This window comes from Mizuhopecten yessoensis, unplaced genomic scaffold, assembly GCF_002113885.1.
Source record: "Mizuhopecten yessoensis strain PY_sf001 unplaced genomic scaffold, ASM211388v2 scaffold8019, whole genome shotgun sequence".
Classification (NCBI taxonomy): Eukaryota; Metazoa; Mollusca; class Bivalvia; order Pectinida; family Pectinidae; genus Mizuhopecten; species Mizuhopecten yessoensis.
Window position 1 is genome coordinate 146,925 of NW_018407338.1, and position 24,717 is coordinate 171,641.

The 24,717-nt window shown below is 36.9% G+C and overlaps 2 protein-coding genes across 3 annotated transcripts in view; one reads left to right on the top strand and one right to left on the bottom strand.

Annotated features, from left to right (window-relative positions):
• Positions 1 to 1,542, bottom strand: part of LOC110454684 (heat shock cognate 71 kDa protein) — a 9,277-nt gene extending 7,735 nt beyond the window's left edge. The window contains exon 1 of the mRNA XM_021504331.1: positions 1,428 to 1,542. The gene's annotated coding sequence lies outside the window, so the exon portion shown is untranslated. The remainder of the gene's footprint in view (positions 1 to 1,427) is intronic.
• A 21,941-nt stretch (positions 1,543 to 23,483) lies between these two features.
• LOC110454685 (tripartite motif-containing protein 3-like) overlaps positions 23,484 to 24,717 on the top strand; it is a 52,770-nt gene continuing 51,536 nt past the window's right edge. For both annotated transcript variants that reach the window (XM_021504332.1, XM_021504333.1), the window contains exon 1: positions 23,484 to 23,666. The gene's annotated coding sequence lies outside the window, so the exon portion shown is untranslated. The remainder of the gene's footprint in view (positions 23,667 to 24,717) is intronic.

Genomic DNA, 24,717 nt, shown 5'->3' on the forward strand with positions numbered 1-24,717 from the left:
AGAGAAAATGAGTGTAGTACCTCTGAGTCTGAAGAAGAAGATTTTTGAAATATTGATAAATTTTCCCTTTGGGGCCCCGCCCTGGCCCCAGGGGTTGGGGTAGGAATCCCAATTTTACAATTTTGAAGCCTCATCTACCAAGGATGATTCTGACCAAGTTTGAAAAAAATCCATCCACTGGTTCTTGAGAAGAAGTTGAAAATGTAAAAGTTTACGCACGACGGACGAAAAGCGATTAGAATAATTCTCACCAAGTAGAAAAAAAGATACTGTTCAACAATAATCAATATTCTTTTTAACGCAAAGGGTGTATACAGTATAGTGTAAATAAAGCAGTCGTTGCTATTCGTTTACGTCAATAACGTTAACTTTGGATCAATTTCCAGAAAGATGCTGTCAGTACGGCATACCCCGACACATGGAAATCAACTTCTAATGCAATAGAGAAACTATTGCTTAAATGATTAAAAAACACAGGTCTTCCTTCTGGAGTAATATTTTCATTGAACTTGGCATGATTTTCTCACATGATGTGTCAAGGTATACCTTGGTATCTTTGGGATTGACTTATGTAAAAAAAAAAAAACACCCAGGAGAACAGGTCACAAAATACAAAGTAAAAAGTTGGAACGTTGATCAAACGCGAAAATCTTTGATAAAATATCGAAACGACTTTAGGGAGGAGCTGAATAATTCAGTCTTTATACAGTATAAATTATATACTGCAACGTCCGCGCACCTTGTACCCGAGGTGTTTTTATAAGATGTAATGAAATAATTCTTTTCCGAATTTAAAATAATTATTGTGGTTGCGTGTTTCTGTTTTTAAATCGCGTTGTCCTTTAACTCGTTTTAACACGTCCTGTTTGCGTGGTTTCACCCACATGACCAAACCGGAAGGTTTTAACGAGAAGAATTTTCTAGAAGCCGGCAACGCGTCCAAAGTCGATTCGGTAACTAAAGTACATCTTTCATGATTCTAAAGAATATTTTCAAGGCGAATTTTAGAGTTAATTATTTCACACATGTAACAGTAGATCAAATTTTGTTATATTTTTCTGAGAAACGTTACCTGGGGAAACTAGTTTTATAGGTGTAGCGCGTTCAGTCGAACACGTGGTGCAGGTTGGGTGGCAACAAAGAACGATCGCTTTTGTTACATTCTTTACATTTAACAAAACAGACCTCCAACCTGTTTTTAGGATAAGATAAAATATCATAACGAGCTTAAATGAACAAATAAGTTCGTACTCCATTGAACTTTCCAAGAATAAAAACTCGACTTTTCGTTGCTGCGGCCATTGTACACCGCGAGTGCACGAGGACTCTTCTCCCCAGATTTAAAAAAAAAATTAATTTGAGTTGTCAATTATTCCTGATACTTTAAACATAATAAAATGTTCCTCGGAATATTTTGCGTATCTTACCTGTGTTTTGGTGAGTTAACTTGAATAGTAGAGCCAGATATTTTATGTTCTTGTCACAGCTTAAAACCCCTCGATCCGGTGTGTTCTTGGTGTCCGGCGTTATGCGACCCGTATTTATGCGCACCAGAGGATATGACATCATTTCTGGAAGATTCCAGAACACAACCAATCTGCCAATCAGAGAAGAGAAGTAAGTCACGTGCCCAATATGCTAAATATCGGCCCAGTTTCGCAAAATTTTGGAACGTTCGTGAAACTGGCTGGGATCATATGACGAGAAGGACTATGTATAAGTAGAAAAGTACTTGTTTCCCAATCAACGGAATGAAATGTCTTTTGAAATATCCTCGGGTTACCGGTTTCCGCGCTTTTAAGAAGCATCCGCGATTTCGTACTAGGCCTAATATCTGCTGAAAACTGTTAAAAATTACGGATGACGACCGTCATAAACATGTATATAATCTACTAAAGGAACAAAAACTAGCAACAAAAAACTGTATTTTTACAAATCAGAACAAACGATTTTTAACAAATTTCTCTCGACGGAAGTAGCCGTCATATGTTTCCGTGTGTCTATTTTGATTTAGTGTTCAAAGAAAGATAACTCGAATACACTAAAAAGAAATTCTCTACAGTGACCTGCAAGAACAAAAGCTTCGTTTTGAATAAAAAAATATCTTTGATCGTCAAATCAATTTTTTTTTTTTTTTAAATTTCACATTTTTAATTGATTTTTCAACATGTCAAATTGAACGAATTCATGTAATTTTATAAATTTATTCATTATATTTATTTAGTTAAAATATAGAATCTGTTATTATTTTTTTCTGCAGTCTTATATCGGTTTTGGTTGATGGTAAGTTATTTCTCATTTTGTTCTGTTTAAAATTGGTGAAAATTGGAAGTTCATTGCATTACAAGGTTTACGTTTCATTGAAAACACTGTTTATCGATATAAGAATGCCTCCTTGGAAGTGGAAAAAAATCGTCGAGGAGATGTGGCCTCATTTGCATACGACATTTTCGTACGAATTCCGTGGTTTGTCAGACTACAAGAAAAACTGGTTTATGAACGAGATATATCAACGTTTTTTTAGGTATGGGTTCATTTTGAGCAAGATAAAAAGTCCATTAAGCAAAACTGCATATGTATTCGTGTTTTTTAATCAGTGATTAATTCTTATGTTTTCCGGACGAACTTCTGGTAATTTTTGTGTCAGTTTACAGACGATGGCTAAACGTCTAAAATATCCATGTGTTGTGTCCAGCAGGTCACGTAGTTACGAGACGTAGCTGGATAAAATGGCTGCGCGGAAATACATAACGCGCGGAAACTGATGACTAGACGATACTATACAGCATACATATATATACTAAATGATGTCGAATCGTCAGGTAAAGGAGCTTTTGTTATTGATACCAGGGTTAATATTCCCACACAAGCAGATGACATATGTTTGATCAGTAACACAAGTATTGGTTTACAAGATATGGTTACAATTTGCGAAAACTATAGTCGTAAATGGAGATTTTCATTCTCTGTTGATAAAAGTAAAATAGTTGTTTTNCTCAACTGATTATGTAACCTTTGTACTGCATAATGCTATTTTTATTGACAAAATGTTGCTGTTGTATCAGCGTTAATAATGATATAACAGGTACATACGTAAGTACAATAGCAATGTCCAGCTATTTATTTTTTTTTTCTCTTATTTTGTGTGTGTTTATGTGTGGGTAAGCCTGAGAAGACCTTGTTGGTAGGGCTTTCCCCAACCCTTGGAAACCTCAGGATTCCCAGGCATTCTAATTATTTTGTATGATTTGCTGTTCTTTCTGTATTTACTAAACTAATTCAAGTTTCATTAACTTCTCTCTTCATCTCTGTAGTTAACTGATGTATTTATGTGCATGTAAGTATCAATTGATAATATTTGATTTGTATTTTGACTACACTGTATATTTTTGTAACTCTTCATTTTGGAGGAAATAAAGAAATAATAATACAGCATACATATATAGAGAATAATACATGCCTTTTTCCATATCACACCCAGTATCAACCCGAGACTGCAATATCAGCCAAAGGGCCGAAGGCCCGAGGGCTGATATTGGTCGAGGGTTGATACTGGGTGTGATATGGAAAAAGGCGTGTTTTATTCTGTTTATTACATACTTACTAATAAAAACTACTATCTTATGATTTATTTTTATTTTTGAAATATTGAAAATTGATTTTTTTTTTCCAAATGGGGTGTGATATGGGTTTTGCGGGCTGATATGGGTTTTGGGGTGTGATACGGCGGGGGCTGATATGGGTAAGCAATTGTGTCGTATCGTGTATACAAAAAAAACGTATTTATTAGTAAGTATGTAATAAATATAAATATTGAACATTACTTAAATACGCGATGTACCTGTTACTCCACCCTTTGTACCTATTCACGTTATCTATTCTTATAATCTACTTATATATTTCTAAAAATGAATTCTTTCAATAATGTATCTATGAACATGTGGACCCAAAACCATTCATGATATTAAAGGGAAGCAACTCCAACATAATTATGTGACTTGACAACATGTTAACAAACAAGGACCGGTACACATAAACGGGTGTGATATGTGTTTTGCGGGCTGATACGGGTTTAGGGGTGTGATACGGCGAGGGCTGATACGGGTTTAGGGGTGTGATACGGCGAGGGCTGATACGGGTTAAAGCAACTGTGTCGTATCGCATATACAAAAAAACGTATATTTTAGTAAGTATGAAATAAATAGAGAATAATACATGCCTTTTTTCATATCACACCCAGTATCAACCCGAGACTTCAATATCAGCCCGAGGGCCGAAGGTTGTGTTGCATTTTGCATTTTTAGACAGCAGCAAGGCGTTTGACACTGTATGGCACGCATGTCTCCTTTTTAAATCACATGAAATTGACATGAGAGGCAAGATATGGGTTATTCTTAAAGAAATGTATACACATGTAGATCGAAAGTTCAATATTATTTAATGGTTTAACATCACAAAGTATCAAAATTGAGAGGGGCATTTTACAAGGTGGATCTTTGTCTGCCAACATATACTTAATTTTCATAAATTAATTATTGAATGAAATAGAAACATGTTGAAAAGGTACAGTAATTATTGATTTAAAAGTTAACATCCCAACTCAGGCAGACGACATATGTCTTGTTAGTCCAATTTTTACATGTCCTGCGCTATATATAGCTAACCACAAGGACATGTTATATATATCGTCTGCTGGATAACTGAACTATTCGGTAGTGAAGCGGACGTAAATCCTATCAATCAATCATACATGTTATATATCCTGCGCTATATATAGCTAACCACAAGGACATGTTGTATATCCTGCACTATATATAGCTAACCACCAGGACATGTTATATATCCTGCGCCATATATAGCTAACCACAAGGACATGCTATATATCCAGCACTATATATAGCTAACCACTAGGACATGTTATATATCCTGCACTTTATATTCCGTCTTTGCGTATTGCAGAGTTATCTTCTCTTGGGAGCAGGTATTGATTGTTACGTCATTGGTTTGTGCGAGAAAATTACGTCGTTTTCTCAAAAGTTGATGACGTTACTCTCACAAACAAGTGACGTAACAATCAATACCTGCTCCCAAGAGAAGATAACTCTGCAATACGCAAAGACGGAATAGCTAACCACCAGGACATGTTATATATCCTGCGCCATATATAGCTTACCATCAGGACATGTTCTATTTCCTGCACTATTTATAGCTAACCATCCGGACATATTATATAACCTACAGCAGTTAGCCATCTGGCTGGGTCTGTTTTTCTCCGTCAACCACTAGGCCAATATGTTTCTGCTCGCAGTTGGTAAACTCTTTTGGTTACCCACCGGTGGGTTACACTCTGGACGTGATTTCATTGGCCAATCTTTTACTTATAACGTCACGTAACAATGCTTTGAGACGCCATCTTGCATTGTGGCGTCAGAATTCATGGCGATTGTTTCCATGACCGGGAACAGATATAATGTATTTTTTAAGGGAACACGTGGTTTTCCAAATATATTATGAATGTAATAGGAGGAAAAGGTACCCAAACTCGTGATGACTAGCTATCATATTTATATAAATCGAGTTACTTCATTTTGAAACTGTATATACAATTTAACAATTATTCATGGCCAACCATCACTCGTTGGTAAATCTACATACACTATATATAGCTAGCTAGCCATTAGGACCTGCTATTATTCTACGCTCGCCATCCATTAAGACCTAATCATATATATCCTAGTCCAGCTATAGTCATCTGGGCCGAATTGTTCAATGTCATTATAGCTTTACAAGAAGTTCATGACAAATTTTGAAGTACCGATTTTAAGAAGTTTCTGAAAATGTTGAATCCCTGTACATGAAGTCCTAATTTATTTTATTTTTTTTTATTTATTTTTTTATCTTTTTGATGATATACTTTATGACAGTCTCTACCCAGAGTTGTCGTCCCTTACACTCAACTTACACCCTTGACTTCAGGAACACAGGAGATGTAAAAGTCTTTTGATTTCACCAAAAATATTTATCTTAATACGACTACACATTGCCAGCAATAGTTGTTTATCAGTAGTCTTTCTGGAAGAATTGTTCGTTTTGGTACAGTATGAAGCAGTTTCAATGTGAACACAATTACAAGTGGTCAGGGCTCAGAAGAGTGTCCAAAGTGTGGACGTTGGTCAGGGCTCAGAAGAGTGTCCATGGTGTGGACGTTGAAATAAAGATAAACGAAGCGAGAAAAACACTTTAATCTTTAGCTAGAGTTCATTAACTTACAGAAAATAATTCGAAAATGTCAACTTCATATGTCAAGCGGTTAAAGACACCAACATCGGGTGTTAAGCAACCGAAAGACTCGCCAATACCACGTATAATGTAAAGGAGCATCATGGTTAGTCCTGAACACGTGTGCATGTAAGTGTGAATGCTAAATATTTGAAACCATATATACAACCTTTTCACAGTTATTTTTGTGTTTTCTTGTGTTCACAAAACGACTTTCCCATCTTGTTTCCGCTTTAAACACATCCACACTTATTGTCGAAAACTGTTCGTTTCAGCGATTTGTAATCGGTACGGTACCGAGAATGAACAACAAAGCTCCAAAACGAAAGCCAGCCTCTCCTCGAGTATTCGGTCTGGACATCGGTGCAACAAACTGTAGAGTAAGCACATGGGCGAATAAATTGGGAAAATCGGAAAGGGTCGTGGACGAGTTGAAGAATAGAAGTATACCACCCATTGTTGTGTAAACAGATACGAGCGTGTTGGTGGACATCAAACTCTGGAAATGACCACGAAAGATCCAACCTACTGTTTTTACAGGTACAACCTAACTGACGGCAATGTCTGTGTTCAGTATTACATGTACAACCTAACTGACGGCAATGTCTGGGTTCAGTATTACAGGTACAACCTAACTGAGGGTAATGTCTCGGTCCAGTATTACAGGTACAGCCTAACTGAGGGTAATGTCTAGGTCCAGTATTACAGGTACAACCTAACTGACTGTAATGTCTGTGTTCAATATTACAGGTACAACCTAACTGAGGGTAATGTCTGGGTTCAGTATTACAGGTACCACCTAACTGAGGGTAATGTCTGGGTTCAGTATTACAGGTACAACCTAACTGACGGTAATGTCTGTGTTCAGTATTACAGGTACAACCTAACTGCGGGTAATGTCTGTGTTCAGTATTACATGTACATCCTAACTGAGGGTAATGTCTCGGTTCAGTATTACAGGTACAACCTAACTGACGGCAATGTCTGGGTTCAGTATTACATGTACAACCTAACTGACGGTAATGTCTCGGTTCAGTATTACAGGTACAACCTAACTGAGGGTAATGTCTGTGTTCAATATTACATGTACAACCTAACTGACGGTAATGTCTAGGTTCAGTATTACAGGTATAACCTAACTGACGGTACTGTCTGGGTTCAGTATTACATGTACAACCTAACTGAGGGTAATGTCTGGGTTCAGTATTACAGGTACAACCTAACTGAGGGTAATTATCTGGGTTCAGTATTACAGGTACAACCTAACTGAGGGTAATGTCTGTGTTCAGAATAACATTTACAACCTAACTGACGGCAATGTCTGTGTTCAGTATTACAGGTCCAACCTAACTGAGGGTAATGTCTGTGTTCAATATTACATGTACAACCTAACTGAGGGTAATGTCCGGGTTCAGTATTACAGGTATAACCTAACTGAGGGTAATTATCTGGGTTCAATATTACAGGTACAACCTAACTGAGGGTAATGTCTGGGTTCAGTATTACATGTACAACCTAACTGACGGCAATGTCTGTGTTCAGTACCACAGGTACAACCTAACTGAGGGTAATGTCTGTGTTCAATATTACATGTACAACCTAACTGAGAGTAATGTCTGTGTTCAATATTACAGGTACAACCTAACTGAGGGTAATGTCTGGGTTCAGAATAACAGGTATAACCTAACTGAGGGTAATGCCTGGGTTCAGTATTACAGGTACAACCCAACTGAGGGTAATGTCTGTGTTCAGTATTACATGTACAACCTAACTGAGGGTAATGTCTGTGTTCAGTATTACAGGTACAACCTAACTGAGGGTAATGTCTGGGTTCAGTATTACAGATACAGCTTAACTGAGGGTAATGTCTGGGTTCAGTATTACATGTTCAACCTAACTGAGGGTAATGTCTGTGTTCAGTATTATAGGTACAACCTGACTGAGGGTAATATCTATGTTCAGTATTACAGGTATAACCTAACTGACGGTAATGTCTGGGTTCAGTATTACAGGTACAGCCTAACTGACGGCAATGTCTGTGCTCAGTATTACAGGTACAACCTAACTGACGGTACTGTCTGGGTTCAGTATAACAGGTACAATCTAACTGACGGTACTGTCTTGGTTTAGTATTACAGGTACAACCTAACTGACGGTAATGTCTGGGTTCAGTATTACATGTACAATCTAACAGAGGCTAATGTCTGGGTTCAGTATTACAGGTACAACCTAACTGAGGGTAATGGATGGGTTCAGTATTACAAGTACAACCTAACTCAGGGTAATGTCTGTGTTCAGTATTACAGGTACAGCCTAACAGAGGGTAATGTCTATGTTCAGTAATACAGGAACAACCTTACTGAGGGTAATGTCTGTGTTCAGTATTACAGGTACAACCTAACAGCGGGTAATGTCTGTGTTCAGTATTACAGGTACAACCTAACTCAGGGTAATGTATGGGTTCAGTATTACAGGTACAGCCTAACTGAGGGTAATGTCTGTGTTCAGTATTACAGGTACAACCTAACTGAGGGTAATGTATGGGTTCAGTATTACAGGTACAACCTAACTCAGGGTAATGTCTGTATTCAGTATTACAGGTACAACCTAACTGAGGGTAATGGATGGGTTCAGTATTACAAGTACAACCTAACTCAGGGTAATGTCTGTGTTCAGTATTACAGGTACAGCCTAACAGAGGGTAATGTCTGTGTTCAGTATTACAGGTACAACCTAACTCAGGGTAATGTCTGTGTTCAGTATTACAGGTACAACCTAACTGAGGGTAAAGTCTGGGTTCAGTATTACAGGTACAACCTAACTGAAGGTAATGTCTGGGTTCAGTTCGAACCACAATACCTTAAAATTGGGGTTTGGAAAATTTCAAAAGTTGTGCCTTGGAATAATAGCCGTTCATACTTATATTACCAGCTGTTTTTGGGGTCTCATGTGCTACTATTTGCTAATCACAGAACCTGTAAAAAAGTGCAAAATGATATATGGAATTATAGAAAAACCAAAAAATTCAGATCCTAACATATAGCTTTGGTTGAAAACCTTGATCTTCTCTTTCAGGTATAAGAGACACGAAAGCAAATCCAAAGGGAAAACGAATAGAGTTGGAAATAAATGCCAACGTTCTGACGCATCTACTGGCCAAACTTAGAGATATTGTCCAGGGCCATTTTGGCAAGGTGAGTGACACTTGGATTGCTATCTTAAAAGGGAGGGGGAGTGTTTCGATCAAAGACACAGACATTCGAGCTCTTTTTTAAACACATTTGATTTGAAAAGAAATTAAAAGATGTATTGTCGTTTTAGTAACATGTCGATACCGTATCAACCGAATTTCATTTTTTAAAAGTATTTGTACAGTAATTTAGCATTTGCAAATGGCTGTTATTGCAGGAAGCGATTGACACAGTGCTTTCCGTGCCTATGGGGTTGTCCGACACTGGTCGTCAGGCCGTGAAAGATGCGTGCAGTGATATGGGTCTCAACCCACTGAGAATCAGTAATGAACTTGTGCATGCATCGCTTATAAATGTTAAAATGACCTTGGAAATCAAAATTATCTTTACAGATTATTTTGCCCATAATGTTTGGGCCGAAGGAAAAAACACTTCGATTTAAATAACCGTTGTAAATTAAACAAGGCATTTCTATTTTTATAACGATATAAGGAATGAAATCCCAGGTTGAATGCCAACACATCCTTACTAATCAATAAGTCCCCTGACTCTTGTCCTGTTAAAGAAATCTACACTGACACCTGTTTACAGGCAAGGAATAATACACGTTTACCGGTAATAATTTATGCTTTTGACGAAAATATTATTTTCATAATGACCAAAATGTAAACGATGTTTAAGGGGGATATTTTCATGCATAGTTTCTAAGCATTAAGTCAGTAGAGAGACAACAAAATCGTATTGAATTTCATCTAGCAATGGATATATTCTGCGTATGAGTAATTGTATATCATAACATTAAAATAATCGCAACAGACTGACATGTATTGGATGGAAAGACAACTCTGAAATAACGGGATACAGAAAATGTTTTACGGGTAGAGACAAATCTTGGCATTGCTTCCCTTCCTGTGAACATGAACGAAGCAAATAAACAATTCGGCATTGTTATCTATTGTAAGGTCGAGATTGAAATTTGTTATAATTTAACAGTCGTATTATAAATGCATATTTACCCTTCACGAATATTTGCTGTAGAAATATTACCAAACCAATTACCTGAATACTTGTTAATTATTTTAAATATGAATATTTTATTGATTAATACATTAAACTTAAGAAATGTTATACAAATTTGGGACGTAAATTGTTTAATTCAGTTACCAAATGAAGATACAACCGTTGTGGTATTTGACAAGATACAAGATACAAGATACAGGAAACTTTGTTTAACGTCGCATACAGGTAAACAAGGAACATTAGTTCTTGAGAGCTATTATTGCGACAAACATATGCAAAAATAACAGTAACATATTGTATTACAAGGAAAGGGAGATAATCACATATATTAATAAAAAAAACACCCAGTAATAATCATCACAGAAAAAGAAAAAATATATATCCCAGGTTTCTAAGTGATTGGGAGTCCCCTACCTACAAAGGCCCCCGGGATACATATATAAAAATAGTGTTAATATATGGGAAGCATTAAATGTGATAACAGATAAGTTGTTGTACCACAAGAGATTATTATCACGGATGATCTAAATTTCCACTTAGACGATCTATCTAATGTTGATGCTCGCCAGTTCTCTGGTCTTCTAGATTACAGGGGTCTGATTCAGCATGTGACAGAAGCTACACACATCCATGGCCACACACTGGATGTGGTCATAACGAGGGAAGATAACTCAGTCATTCATGGAGCTATTTCAGTCATTGATCCATGTCTAAGTGATGTAAAGGGGAACCAATCCGGTGATCATCTTGCTGTCCACACAACGCTGAATTATAGTAAGCCAGCTCGTGCAAGGAAAGAAGTGAGCTTCCGGAAATTCTACGAAATTTCAATACCAGATTTCAACAATGACATTCAGTCATGTTCCGCCCTTCGATCTACTGAAGGCGAGGTTGATGATCTTGTTGAAGCATACACATCTGGTATAGAAGCCCTTATAGAGAAACACGCACCTTTGCAAACTAAGGTGATAACTGTGAGACCAAATGCCCCGTGGTATAATGAAAATCTACGCGTAGAAAAACAGAACCGTAGAAAAGCAGAGACACAGTGGCGACGGACCAAATTAACCATTCACCAACAGATGTATAGAGACAATGTCGGCTAGTTGGTTCACTACTCTTTCAGTCAAAGAACGCTTATTATTCGGAAAGAATCAAAGAATTCGGCAAGGGTAATAGACAGCTTTTTAGACTCGCCGAAAACCTAATGGGACAGAAAGGTGAAATTATCCTACCAAGCTGTAATTCTGAAAAAGACTTAGCAGGCAAGTTCAGTGATTACTTTCTGAATAAAATCAGCTCAATCAGGAAAAATATTACCGAAGTAAACACCCCTGCTGACATTGACATCTCTGTCATGACTGCTGACATTGCATTTGATGGGGAACCATTGGTAAATCTCTCACCAACATCCCAGGACGAGTTGCGCAACATTATCATGACCTCGCANAAAAAAGCCTGGAATGGACAAGGAGGAGTTGAAAAACTACCGCCCAGTTTCAAATCTGCCTTTTCTGTCTAAGATCTTGGAGAAGGTTGTGTCCCGGCGTTTAGAGGTTCATCTCCATGCAAACAGTCTCCATGACAACATGCAATCGGCCTACCGCATGGGACACTCTACTGAGACGGCCCTCCTACGTGTACATAATGATATAGCTTCTGCATTGGATAACAAGTGCAGAGCTGTGCTTGTCATGCTGGACTTGTCTGCTGCATTTGACGTCATCGACCACGGCATACTTTATAAACGTCTGGAATACTCTTATGGAGTGACTGATACCGCAGTATGCTGGATACAGTCTTACATGAGTGAACGACGGCAGTGTGTTGCCATCGGATCTTCCACCTCAAATGACAAAGTACTAGATTTCGGGGTTCCTCAAGGGTCGGTGTTAGGACCTCGAAAATATTGTATGTACTCTAAACCGGTTGGAGAGATTTGTCGTCGCCATAGCCTTCGCTTTCATTGCTATGCCGATGACACACAAATTTACATGGTCATCAAACCACAGGACAGTTGGAATACCGTCTCAGAAAGTCTGGAAGCTTGTCTGACAGATATCAGTATCTGGATGAACGCCAGCATGCTTTAGCTTAATAAGGAAAAGACGGAACTAATCGTGTCAGCAAACAATGGCTCTCCAGCTCAAGGTCGGTGCCAGAACTATTGAGACTGTTCCAGCTGTTAAAAACCTAGGGGTATACTTTGATAGTTCACTGAACATGGAGAAACAAGTGAACGCTATTACCAAATCCTGTTACTACCAGATCAGGAACATCGGCTGTATTCGGCAGTTTTTTAACTGCAGATGCATGCAAGATTTTGGTGCATTCACACTGCAGCACGGCTAGTTACTCGTACTCGAAAGAGAGAGCACATCACACCTGTGCTCTATTCGTTGCACTGTTTACCTGTACGATACAGATCGCAGTACCAAATTCTGGTGTACACATACAAGGCACTGAATGGAACAGCTCCTCAGTACAAGCCGTCACGATCACTGCGGAGTCGGAATCTTTGTTGTGTGTCCCAAAATCTCCGTACTCTGACCTACGGAAACAGATGCTTTGGAAGGGTTTCGGCTACGTTGTGGGATAGCTTACCATCTGCAATTAGAAAGTCCAATACCCTGGCCATGTTCAAGAGGGACATCAACACTCACCTCTTCACGTCTGCATTTTAGAATCATTGCAAAGACGTTATGTAAATACCACCCTTTCATTTTTTCAATCATGTGCACATTGCTTGCTTAAATGTATAAAAGTGATTGTAAGCCTTTGTGTTTTTTTTGTTTTCACAATTATAACCATTACTATTATCCATATGTTGTAAAGCGCTTTAGAGTAATTTTACAAATTAATTAGGGCGCTATATAAATGTTGTATATTATTATTATCATTATTATTATTCATAATAGGTAAATAAAAGACATAGTGAATGAATACTTGTATATCACACAAGAATTACTTAGGCATGGGTGGTAGTAGCTTCAAGATTTCCATTGTACTTACTGAAGACGGGACATTCGATGTCATACATTCAGCCAGGCACACAGATGTATCAGGAAACAGGTTTGACGAACGATTGGCAGATTCTCTCATAATCGAATACGATACGAAAAATAAAAGCAACCTTCATGACGATGCACAAATCATGCGGCGCATGAGCGCAGCATGTTGTAAAACAAAGGAATGTCTTTCGTCGTCATCATACACAAACATTCTTATTGAAAATATCCAAAATGACAGAGATTACAAATACAGCGTAACAAAAGTATATTTTGAAAAAAGTGAACTATGACCTTTTCAAGTCAACTATTGAAATGGTTGAAGGAGCTTTAAATGAGGCACACGTAAGGAAGTGGACGTAGATTTTGTGACGATTGCCGGAGGTTCATCAAGAATACCAAAGTTAAGTGAAACGGTGCTCGATATGTTCACAGGACGTGTCATAGGGAAAACTATTTACCCAGAGGATGTGATATCATTTGGCTGTGGTACGTGTGAGTTAAATACCCCGCAATTAAACCTATGCAATGTCCTTTTTACACGCATTGTTATACGCCCGTCAAAGCGGTGGGGCGAGTGATTGGGCATATACGGGCGGACGCACAAAATACACTCAATATGTATAGTTAAAATAGTATAGTTTAGTAATCAATGGATTAACTTCAATCATTACTAGAAAATTCAGTACCTTAACAGCCAAGATTAGTTCGATAACCATTTTTGTACGACCTTAAAATTAGGAGTTACATTGTATGACCCTTTCTGGATTGGGTGCACAGAGTCCGCTCAATCTCTTCAAACAATATTCACGGTTTTACTTAAAAATGGTATAAGAAGGCTAATTAGAATGAAAGACTGGACTATTGGTTTTTGCGACTAATGGATTTTGTTCAGTTAATTGTTAATTGTTGCATCCCTTCATATTTACTTATTTTGGAATGATAGCCTGTTGAGCACAGTGTCTGTTTTATACCTCTAGTGTTTAATCCTAGATTAACCTCAATCTTTTTGTTACAAGGATAATTGCCATAGATGGTCAGATACCTAAGGTGTAACCGCCATTTTCCAGTTTGTAATTAGCGGAGTCGTTTATGTACGATTCCACGTACAAGTCATAATGAAGTATTCATCTTCTGGTAGTTGAACGATCAACATCATTAACTTCAGAATATGTCACACCTTTCCATTATTCCATAAACTGCTCATTTGGTACGTGACGGGCATACTTATCATGGCTCAGCTTCCCGATAACTTTGTCTTATTTCCATTCTTTCTTCTTTGGCCTGATAATTGCCATACCTATGACAAACCTCTGTGTTTCTGTTTACATCCTCTCAGGCGATGCTGTTAGCGGGACTGTCTCACCAACATGAAAAACTTGACGTAGAACACTTTGATCACGATGTTACATTGTTTATTAATGGTGATTATAATTGATGTTACATTGTTTATCACGATGTTACATTGTTTATCACGATGTTACATTGCTTATCACGATGTTAAATGTCGATCACGATGTTACATTGTTTATTAAATTATAATTGATGTTATGTGAAATGTTGATCAGGATGTTACATTGTTTATCACGATGTTAAATGTTGAACACGATGTTAAATGTTGATCACGATGTTAAATGTTTATCACGATGTTATATTGTTTATTAATGGTGATTATAATTGATGTGAAATGTTGATCAGGATGTTACATTGTTTATCACGATGTTACATTGTTTATCACGATGTTAAATGTTGATCACGATGTTAAATGTTGATCACGATGTTACATTGTTAATTAATGGTGAGTATAATTGATGTTACATTGTTTATCACGATGTTACATTGTTTATCACGATGTTAAATGTTGATCACGATGTTAAATGTTTATCACGATGTTACATTGTTTATTAATGGTGATTATAATTGATGTTAAATGTTGATCAGGATGTTACATTGTTTATCACGATGTTACATTGTTTATTAATGGTGATTATAATTGATGTTAAATGTTGATCACGATGTTAAATGTTGATCACGATGTTAAATGTTTATAACGATGTTACATTGTTTATTAATGGTGATTATAATTGATGTTAAATGTTGATCACGATGTTAAATATTTATCACGATGTTACATTGTTTATCAATGGTGATTATAATTGATGTTAAATGTTGATTAGGATGTTACATTGTTGATTACGATGTTATATTGTTTATCACGATGTTAAATGTTTATCACGATGTTACATTGTTTATCACGATGTTACATTGTTGATTAATAGTGATTATAATTGATGTTAAATGTTGATCACGATGTTACATTGTTGATTAATAGTGATTATAAATGATGTTTAATGTTGATCACGATTTTACATTGTTTATCAATGGTGATTATAATTGATGTTATATGTTGATCAGGATGTTACATTGTTTATCACGATGTTACATTGTTGATTAATGGTGATAATAATTGATGTTAAATGTTGATCACGATGTTACATTGTTTATCACGATGTTAAATGTTTATCACGATGTTACATTGTTTATTAATGGTGATTATAATTGATGTTAAATGTTGATCAGGATGTTACATTGTTTATCACGATGTTACATTGTTTATCACGATGTTACATTGTTTATTAATGGTGATTATAATTGCTTATTCATGCTTCATTGTTTCGATTTGTCGAACAGTTCAACGAAATGTTTTGAAAAGGCACACCAGAAATCATAATATTGAAAACAATCATTAATATTCTCTTTCTAAACATTTCTTTCATTAATTTAGATAGAAATTAAAGCCATAAATAGTATGTGAAAAATATTCATATTTACCACAATCTGCATGATTTACACTGTGATAATTGATCTTAATTCAGATAATATCTCTTTAATAGGTTATTAATGATATAACACTGAGCCATATTCATGATGTTTAATCAACATACAATCTTACTCCATTTCTTTAAGCGTATTACGACCAAGGGGAACTTGATGATATTATTGAGATTGCGGAGGACACAAACGATACTGATGACAAGGAAGCATCCGTAATGACTTCAAAACAATTTCTTATAAGTTTCATAGCAAACTTGTATTCTACGATAGAATAAGGAAACGGTATAAATGATAGTGTCAAAGAAACAGTAATGACAAATTGTAGAGATATAATAGATTGGACAAAACAGGAATCTGTTGAACAAAGCGTGTAGGAAGAAAAGATGTCTGTTCTGGAGAATGAAATCTGTAGCCATGGTAATCTCAACCGTGACCTAGTGACTCGGTGCAAAAATGACAAGTTACAGTTCTGTGGGGTGGAGGAAGGGTAAGACAGGGAGATCTACGTCATCTACGCCTGTTATTTCTGTGCCTACAAATTCCTCGGCTCCAGCCGTGGATGTCAAAATAGACGAAGTGGATTGAACAAATATCACCGAATTTATCATCCTGATCGTCACTTGTCAGTTAGAACAAGCTCTGTTGTAGAGAATCAGTGCGAACAAAATCTGTTGTAAGGTATCAGTGAGAACAAGCTCTGTTGTAGAGAATCAGTGAGAACAAGCTCTGTTGTAAGGTATCAGTGAGAACAAGCTCTGTTGTAGAGTATCAGTGAGAACAAGCTCTGTTGTAGAGAATCAGTGAGAACAAGCTCTGTTGAAGAGAATCAGTGACAACAAGCTCTGTTGTAACGAATCAGTTAGAACAAGATCTGTTGTAGAGAATCAGTTAGAACAAGATCTGTTGTAACGAATCAGTTAGAACAAGATCTGTTGTAGATAATCAGTGAGAACAAGCTCTGTTGTAGAGATTCGGTTAGAACAAGCTCTGTTGTAGAGAATCAGTGAGAACAAGCTTTGTTGTACAGAATCAGTGAGAACAAGCTCTGTTGTAGAGAATCAGTGAAAACAAGCTCTGTTGTAGAGAAACAGTGAGAACAAGCTCTATTGTAGAGAATCAGTTAGAACAAGATCTGTTGTAGAGATTCGGTGAGAACAAGCTCTGTTGTAGAGAATCAGTGAGAACAAGCTCGGTTGTAAAGAATCAGTGAGAACAAGCTCTCTTGTAGAGAAACAGTGAGAACAAGCTCTGTTGTAAAGAATCAGTGAGAACAAGATCTGTTGTAGATAATCAGTGAGAACAAGCTCTGTTGTAGAGAATCAGTTAGAACGAGATTTGTTGTAGAGAATCAGTGAGAACAAAATCTGTTGTAAAGAATCAGTGAGAACAAGATCTGTTGTAGATAATCAGTGAGAACAAGCTCTGTTGTAGAGATTCGGTTAGAACAAGCTCTGTTGTAGAGAATCAGTGAGAACATGATCTGTTGTAGAGAATCAGTGAGAACAAGCTCTGTTGAAGAGAATCAGTGACAACAAGCTCTGTTCTAACGAATCAGTTAGAACAAGATCTGTTGTAGAGAATCAGTTAGAACAAGATCTGTTGTAGAGATTCGGTGAGAACAAGCTCTGTTGTAGAGAATCAGTGAAAACAAGCTCTGTTGTAGAGAATCAGTGAGAACAAGATCTGTTGTGGGGGATCAGTGAGAACAAGCTCTGTTGTAGAGAATCAGTGAAGTTCTGTTGTAGAGAATCAGTGAGAACAAGCTCGGTTGTAAAGAATCAGTGAGAACAAGCTCTGTTGTAAAGAATCAGTGAGAACAAGATCTGTTGTAGATAATCAGTGAATACAAGCTCTGTTGTAGAGAATCAGTTAGAACGAGCTTTGTTGTAGAGAATCAGTGAGAACAAGATCTGTTGTAGAGAATCAGTGACAACAAGCTCTGTTGTAGAGAAACAGTTAGAACGAGCTCTGTTGTAGAGAATCAGTGAGAACAAACTCTGTTGTAGAGAATCAGTTAGAACGAGCTTTGTTGTAGAGAATCAGTGAGAACAAGCTTTGTTGTACAGAATAAGTGAGAACAAGCTCTGTTGTAGAGAATCAGTGAGAACAAGCTCTGTTGTAGAGAATCAGTGACAACAAGCTCTGTTGTAGAGAATCAGTTAGAACAAGTTCTGTTGTAGAGAATCAGTGAGAACAAGCTTTGTTGTACAGAATCAGTGAGAACAAGCTCTGTTGTAGAGAATCAGTGAGAACAAGCTCTGTTGTAGAGAATAAGTGAGAACAAGCTCTGTTGTAGAGAATCAGTGAGAACAAACTCTGTTGTAGAGAATCAGTGAGAACAAGCTCTGTTGTAGAGTATCAGTGAGAACAAGCTCTGTTGTAGAGAATAAGTGAGAACAAGCTCTGTTGGAGAGAATCAGTGACAACAAGCTCTGTTGTAGAGAAACAGTGAGAACAAGCTCTGTTGTAGAGAAACAGTGAGAACAAGCTCTGTTGTAGAGAATAAGTGAGAACAAGCTCTGTTGTAGAGAATCAGTGAGAACAAACTCTGTTGTAGAGAATTAGTTAGAACGAGCTTTGTTGTAGAGAATCAGTGAGAACAAGCTTTGTTGTACAGAATAAGTGAGAACAAGCTCTGTTGCAGAGAATCAGTGAGAATAAGATCTGTTGTAACGGATCAGTGAGAACAAGCTCTGTTGTAGAGAATCAGTGAGAACAAGATCTGTTGTAACGGATCAGTGAGAACAAGCTCTGTTGTACAGAATCAGTGAGAACAAACTCTGTTGCAGAGAATCAGTGAGAACAAGCTCTGTTGTAGAGAATCAGTGAGAACAAGATCTGTTGTAACGGATCAGTGAGAACAAGCTCTGCTGTAGAGAATCAGTGAGAACAAGCTTTGTTGTACAGAATCAGTGCGAACAAGCTCTGTTGTAGAGAATCAGTTAGAACAAGCTTTGTTGTAGAGAAACAGTTTCAACAATATTCAGAGAAACAGTTTAAAATGAAATTCGATATAACGGTACTTGGACACACAGATCGAGCTATGAATGATGACAGATTACATTTAAGCATTGAACTGTTTTTGTATGGTATTTATGATCTATTTGAATGACACAGCCTTTCAAGCAAACAAAGCATAAGGCGCTTGCTTAATACAGACTGAGAAATTGTTGTTATAAAGTTTGCCTGCTTACAGAACTGCTGTTTATATCTACCATAATTATTCTAGGACAGCAGCGTTAAGTAAAACGGAATGCCATAAGTATATTTGAACAGAAAGGTAAAGAAAAACACACTTCCTCAAATAGCTCAGTTCAAATAATTGAATCAGTATATGTTTCCAAATTCAAATCTAATCCCTGTACTTCCTCCTGTTTACCAGTGAACACCCACAATCCTCACAAGAAGCCACGCGTAAGCATATTCAAAATGAGTTTCCAGGAACTAGAACCGCTTCTTGATAATTTGGGCATTTTGCCAATTCACTTTGACACTTGCTATCATTCATAAAGATTACAGAGTTGTGTAATGACGTGGCCGGTATTGCTAGGAAAGAAAGTAAAAGAAAATCACTAACCGGGTGGAGTTGTTAGAAGTATCTGTTTATGTGTACAATGAAGATGGAATGGGTTTTTTAAGACACAAAGTTGACGATCTCTCGGTGAGATAAGTTGGTAGACGAGCTGTACATACAACGGGGCATCAGATGGTCATTATTTTCACACTTAAGGAAAGTGTTAAAATGTCGAGCCTCCAAAAACGTTACCCTTTTGTCTTTGAAGTCTGTTTTTTTGTCTTTAATTTTAACCTTTTGGATAATAAATGAGACTCGAGAAGTGTAGAAATTGTTATTCAGGGACATCATTCTGTCAATATAATCTGAACATGTATTGAAGTTTTATAATATGTCAATGTTTTCAACCAGTTCATTTTCTAAAACTGAAATATGATTTTGGAAGTTTTAAATCGTATTGGCATGTGTTGATGCTGTTGTAATAATAACTAATATGATGCAAAAGATAGAAAAACTACCAAACATACAATCTTTGGAACAAATGATTTTATTTTATTTTAATGAAGTACAACATCAAATTATAAAGCATTCACATTGGTGCAATTATGAGGTGATCGCAACCTTGCTGGCTTGCATAAACTAGGAAACATGATTGTGACCATGATACATTGGTTATCAACGTCAGCATGTTGGCACACGGAGGAGCGGCATTAGAACTTCCCTTCCGATATCCATCAGAAATAACTGCTTAAATACAAATTATATTTAAGAAAATATGCTGATCACGCTTGGTGAAATTTTGTTTTAATTTGTCATCACGAATTCGGAAATGATATTATTTAACTTGCCAAGGGGGACAACCCAAACATCCCTGTATAATTTGTGACATTCAAACGAAGAAACATTATTTCGAATACAGCGACAGTACGTCCATGATTATATAAAATACTGGTGCTAACGTATAAGTCTGTTTAGTATGTGTGTTTATCAGGGTTATTCTCATTCATGTACTGGAAACCTCACATGAACATTTTAGTAATAATAGTTTACAAGACATGGTCATTTCAGTATCAAGCTATTCAGATAGGCAGATAATGCTCCGATTACAGTAAAGAAATTCACCCAAAACATTTCCGTGTTTGTCCGGAGAAAGTTAAGAAGGGGTTACTTGCAAACATCATTCAAATAAATGAAAGAAGGACACTGCTAGCTCACAGAACTCACGGGAGCAGTTTAAGGAACCACATTAGCTAAACGCACTAGTGCAAACTTCTACAGTCAACCAATCACTGAAAACAGCTCCCCCACCCCCCATTTAAAGTGATAACTGATCATTAGAGCAACTGTCATATGACTCGAAATGGTAATATCACGTGAACAGATTCCCTGTGGAAAGGAGGTAGGTTGATCGTTGTCTGGGTTAAATCAAAACATATCAATAGGCTTCCGGACACGTCCTCTGAAAGTTACCCTCACACTCACATGTTAAACACGCATCTATGTTCTTCATGCATGCATAGGGAGACATTTGGAAGACTTTTGGAAACAAAATGAATGTATTTCCTAAATTCCCAGCATAATTTCAATGACTAGAAACCAAAGCAAACGTCCGCTTAAAGTCCGCACGGAAAAATAGGCAGGTGCATTTTAACACCCTTCTTGGATGTGGTTTTCGATTCAGTTTAGTTTAAACATTTTATTGCCTAACATGAACAAAGGTTAGCTAAATGTTAAAATAAATTATCTATATTTCCTCCTTACATACCTGCATATGATATAGATTCAGTAGGCTGTTTTAAATTAATTATACAATAAATATTTCAAAATTGTACTTAAAACCTTTTGCTGGATTAAATGCATTTTTCGACTTTTGTACCTGGTAGTAAGTATAAACTATTTTATACAGTAGATTCTAACTTTCCGAAAGAGCAGCTTCCATAGGTCATAGGTCATAGCATGAGAATTTGGAATTTGGTTTTATGTAGTGCCTTTTTGTGTGTACGTCAACGTTTTGTTTTGTCAAATATGGAGCTATTACAGCACTGTTATAACGTGCTCTCTCAACACTCTTCATTTTTTTCTGACAGTATAAGTACATAAAAAAGAGAAGGTTTAGAAAGAAAAAAAGAAATTGTATATATAAGTTATTTTTAGTAATGATTTAGATTGGCGAAAAGAAGGCGCCATGTAAGCACTTACCTTTCTTGCACTACAATACCGCTTCACCGCTTCGGGTTTCTATTACAGGCAGCGCTATTACACTGGAAACGTCAGTATACCAATTATATTCTGTTAATATATAATCATCGATATTGTAAAATATCACCATACGCTTATTCCTGTGAAAATGAGCGTATGCAACAAAGATGTAGCATACCATTTCATTATCATGTATTTATAAATATTACATATCGATCTCATGTTTCTATTTTTGTCTTGCACGTGACCATATCGACCTCATGTTTCTAAATTTAGATCCATATATTTCGTTCAATGTGAATATCCAAACGTGATAATGTTGACAGGTAAGATTTAATTTAAACATTAAAAACATACCAAAGGTAGCATGTGTCATAATTTAGTTTATTTTGTTAATCTCTAAAATGTTGATGTTGTGATATGATTCACAAGCTCCGTGTTACAACCTGTATTACATATCTCATGTTATCTATTTACATGCTTTATGTAATAAAATAATTAAGGACTTTGTCTTGGTTAATACATACTGACCTCGACAAAAGTCTAACATTGATAAATATATGTATAGACATATGTGATTATATTTATATTTTGAGACACATGCACATTTACCGATGCATTTTATTTTGAAAACCAGTGTAGAGTATAGTATGTTTACATTACCATAGAAACAATAACACTGATTATTATCTTTATAAATGAGGAAATCCAGTTGAACAAACAAAATTGGTGATGCCTTGAAGCTTACTCGCATAGACCATCACATTACTGCAGGGTGTTTGATATTGTGTAAATACTTCTAAAATATATCCAAAAATATTTTTACTCCATTGATGAAATAATTACAAAATGTAGCCGAAAATCTACCAACCTAATGCTGCACTCTACCCAATTACCAATTTAAACCATATGCTACTTGGCATTTAAAACAATTCTCTGTGAACCAAGTCTGAACACAACCTATAGCGAGCCCCTCAGTCTGTCTAGTTGATGTAACGGGTGAATTGGTGGAGCGGCGAACTTCTAATTGAACCATAATTTATATAAATCAATACGTAGATACTCATCTATATCGATACTATACATATTTGCCGCAATTAAGTAAAGCACCACCAATTCTGCTCGTTTCCGAATCAATGGCAATGAGCTAGCTACACTGTTGTAAGGGCAGCTCGACCACAGTACAAACACTATACATTGGGAAAATTATCCGTTCTATTAAACAAGCCGTACTACTATCTGCCAGAGTAACTCGCTTTGCTCCAGTGGTAGAATTTCTTCAATGATATCACGACGGACTGCTCGGAATTGCTGATAGGCAGACGACCGACGCTCTCGCAAGCTTGGGAGATAGAACGTATCGTGAGTGAGCGCTGCAGCGCGGGACTACACTGCACGGTACGGCAATACCAAACGTAGACTAGGAGGAAAAATCAATACGGATGTCTTTCGGCTGCAAAGGCATGAACACTGGGGCATAAATAAAAGGGCTATATGCACAAGCAACGGAGGATGGGTGATATCGACAGTACAGTTGTATTTGTACACGCAGGGAAGTGAACGTAACGTGGACTACGTCCGGCTGGGAAGGATACCGTTCACCTAACAAACACCTATTCCGTAAGTACACTTCTACACCGTTCTAGGAAATGCCCATCTACCATTCATAATTCCGCCTGCTCTTACTATCAGTGAGGCAAGGATTACTTTCAGCTTAAGGTAAATCGCACTGACTTCGTTTACTGTTCTCAATGGCTCTTGTAGCACTAGCAACATGGTTTGTAAGACCAATTCTGTCTCCTGTTTGTTTCGTACTGTGTTTGTGACTATGTAGACCTAAATTGTTCTTAGACATTGTGATCACATATGACCTGGTGATACCGCAGATAAGAGAGTGAGTTCAGTGGGGCACGCACTGTGTCGGTAACACATGTGTAGGGCAATTTATACGAATACCGACAACAGCATGCACAAAGGTACGCATCGGCATCATACCCTGAATATATGAACATATAAATCCTTTTACTTACATACTAAAATACAAATGATGGTATTTTCTTCCATTAAAACCTCATTAACATAGCTTTCATTTTACAACAGTAATAACAAATAAGGTTACGCCGCATCTGTGACATGAACGTGAATCAGTGAATGGGTGTAATGGCTGTATTGATATGCTAGACCATTATCAAGCCACATGTAAATGACTGCCAAACCCACGTGCTCGTAACATCACATATTACAATCACATACATTTGTGTTTCCATCTTCTAGGTTGTATATGTAATTAGAAGGCTTTCTTACAATTAACAACAGCGAAACTGACCAATGATATAGCAAATATTAACTATGACAACTTTAAACTGTACCCATTCTAAATTACGTACTAATAACGTTGACAGTTCAAACCCATTTCACTGTTAAACCGAAATAGTATTTATATATATATTCACTCCCTTGTGAGTGAGCCATTTCCGGTCCAAATCCAAAAATAGTTAAAACGAAGAATACTTGCCTAAAGTTGCGTGCTCACGTTAGTATCAGTATTACTGACGAAAATATACCTGCTTTACCCATTCGTATAAACTAACCATACTGGGCTATGTCAACTTAACAGTCAGACTCTAAATGTTCCCCAAAACGAATGATTGTTTAAGAACCATATTGCATA